Source organism: Plectropomus leopardus, chromosome 16 (assembly GCF_008729295.1).
Source record: "Plectropomus leopardus isolate mb chromosome 16, YSFRI_Pleo_2.0, whole genome shotgun sequence".
Classification (NCBI taxonomy): domain Eukaryota; kingdom Metazoa; phylum Chordata; class Actinopteri; order Perciformes; family Serranidae; genus Plectropomus; species Plectropomus leopardus.
The window spans coordinates 1934875-1938245 of NC_056478.1; positions in this window are offsets into that span (position 1 = coordinate 1934875).

A 3371-nucleotide genomic window follows, 5' to 3' on the forward strand; every position below is an offset into this window, starting at 1 on the left:
CATCCTCAGCTCCTCACATGAGGCTGCTCTTTGACCCGGAGCCCGCGGATTCACCGCCGCTCTGATTATGTCAGATTAATGACTCTGTCTCCCTCGTCTGTCAGCGTCTTTATGTCTTACTCCGTCTTTTCGGTTTGTTAAAAGAGAGTACAGGAGAGGAGGAATGAAGGGGCGAGAAGAGCGAATCAGCCCATTGTGAGTGGCCGACATGACGGCCATTATCGTGGCATGACGGCCAATTAGAGCCTCTCTTTCTGCGTTTGTGTCGAAGCGGCAGACAGGATTTCAAAGTGTAAGCGAATTGCTGCCTCTTTAATGACAGTTTACAGTGAGTGTTTCTCTTTTCCACAAAGGCTTCCGCCACACAAAGCCAAAAGTGTCAATTTAGCACAGCAGCTCTCAGCCCGAGGCGGTTGGCCGCTACACGCTTTAAATGACTTTCATTGTCACTGCGGAGCCGCCGCCATGACAGCTTGAAGGAAAAGTTGGAGAGAAAAAGGAGGAGAAATTGGAGTAAAGTCATTCAACGTTGCTGTAACAGGATGGTTTAGAAGTTACAGTCCGGGGAAACGGGATTTTACAACGTTTCTTGGATTTAACAGCATTGCTAGGATTTTAGGAAGCTTTAAGATTTAAGGACGTTTCTAAGATTTTAGGATGGATCTAGGATTTGAGGACTTTTTTTGATTTTAGGGCATTTCTTGGATTTGAGGACATTTCTACGGTTAAAGGATGTTAATCGGATCTAAGGACTTTTTTCCCCCAGAGTTTTAGGATATTTATATGGTTTTAGCACATTTCTAGGATTTACTGACATTTTTTTATATTTTAGGATGTTTCTAGGATTTAGTAACATTTCTCAGATTTTAGGACATTCCTTAGATTATAGGACGTTTGTAGGGTTTTAGGACATTTATATGGTTTTAGCACATTTCTAGGATTTACTAACATTTTTTTATATCTTAGGACCTCTGTCGGGGGTCGGGGGGTGTGGGGATCCTCCACTGGCTTTTTTTTTAACAACAATCTCTATTTTGATGCCGTTTTATGCTCTCCGACACTTTATGTATACTAAAAGTACAAAAACATCCCCAGTGTGAATCACTTTATCTTTATTGTGAGGTAGAAAATGGTTTGGGGGGCCCTCAGCACACTATCAGGGGCCAGATTTTACCTGCAGGCCCTAAGTTGAGTATCACTGTTATAGTCTGATCGACATCAATTTCTAGACATATATTTTTAAGTGTGAGTTATTTTTAGGGTTAAAATTCCACAAAATAGAGCCAATTACATCTTAAATTTACAATGAAAACGTTCTTTCTGGACTGGAGTTTCCTTCAGTTTGTGAGACCAAAATATCCCAGATATCTGTGACCCTGCAGAGATATCTTGACATTTAAATACAAGACGTAATCAAAGAGCAAAATGCGAGCAACCTCTTACGGCTAACCCACTTTTACCTCTTTGTACAGCGAGTGCTCTCTGCTCCTCTCAGCTGTGATTCACAGATGCAGACTGACCACTCTCACACTCAGGGACTGTGTGGAAATTACTGGAATCAGAGGGAAGGCTGAACAAAAACAAAACAACACAAAAAACCCCTCTTTCCAGCACTTTTCACACCTGGTATTTTATATTAATGGAAACCATAAAAGCCAAATAGTGAGACTCTAATCAGGCACAGTGGTGCTTTAACAGGACAATTCACCCCAAAGTCAAAATTCATATTTGTCCTCTTGCCTGTAGTGCTGTTTATCAGAGTAGATAGTTTTGGTGTGAGTTATTTGTGTTGGAGATATCGGCTGTAGAGATGTCTGCTTTCCCTCCAGTTTAGTAGAGATAGATGGCTCCCGGCTTGAGTTCAAAAATGCCAAAAAATCCAGAAATCCAGAAATCAACAATCAGCAATCATGAAATCAACATCAGATACTCAGAATAATCAACAGACCTTGTTGTGATCAGTTTGATGTAGTACATCAGCCAACGGTATTACTGCACAGAGGGAAGCGTGCATCGACTGGGCGTGACGTCGGAGGGTCGTAGTTTCCGAGTTTGGAAGTTGTTCTTCAGATTTTGTTGTGTAAATGGACGCTACAAAGAAGATGAGTTTCATTCTAATGCTGAGAGTGTTTTAAAAAAGAGGTTGATAGTTTTGTTTATTTATATTTTTATATATTTTATAGTGTATTTTTACATTATTCATTAATTTTTTTTTTATTTTTTGTAGGATATTTTTTTTGATACATATTTGATATTAATTATTTTTATATATTTTATTTTATTTTTTTATATTTAATCTAGGTCACTCTGCATGGACAGAAGTTAACGTTTATACCTTATGAAACTTTACATGTGATCCAAAAAATCTTACCATTGACCAAACATTGCCCGCCATGTTTATGCATTTATGACATCAAGTCGACAACTCAGGTTATAAATTAATGTTGTGATTAATGTAATTAGACTCGTCTGGCTGCTTTTTAGAGTCAAAAGTTTGCTTGCTTGCTTCAGCTATTAGATGCAGATACTAAAATACTACTACTAAAAGTAAACTACTAGGAACAAAATAAGCCAATATGTCATTTTTTACCATCAGCTGTTGACGTTGTTTGCATGCTCTGTCATTTCTGCTGCCCTGAAACATCACAACTCTGCAACTCGATTATAATCGAAATTTCCCAATTTCCAACTTGTAGTTACGACTTCAGAGGGTCCTTTATGTGCTTGTAACTTGTAAATCTGATATTTCCAATGGAGCACGTGAAGGCAGCATATGTAATATTTCAGTATGTAATAGCTCAAACCTTCCTGGTGTACAGTAGACTGTGTGATGGTGTAAGTGTGTGGTGCTTATTTTTGAGGTGAAGTTAAAAGGTCTTCCTCTGCATTCTCAAGAATCATTGCAGAAAGTAATTTTCATACAGTCCCTGACGAGCGGGTGATTTGGATAGAGTTGTGCGTTTGTGTGTGCAGGCGTTCGGTGATTGTGCAGCTGTATTAGTGTGAGGAGGATGAAGGAAAACCAGGCACTCCGTGTGGAGGGCGCCCTAATAAACCAGCACACTGAAAATGTAAAATCAATAACAAAAGCTCCTAAACATTCACACATCCCTTTAACACGACAAATCAAAGCTTACATCGAATCACGAGGACTCTTTTATCTCCAGTGATTGTGACTGCACGAGTGGCATCGTATCATATCACTATTGCCTTTTCCTGATGAATTGCCCTCCAGATGCACGCTGCATATAGCCGGCACTCAGCTCAAGGACAGCCACCTGGCGTCTGCAGTGTGCTGCGAGGAGAGCTGCCTGCTCATCACTGTTTGATCCTGCAAGCGCCAGCAAACCGCTGTTTTATCAGGACGGCTA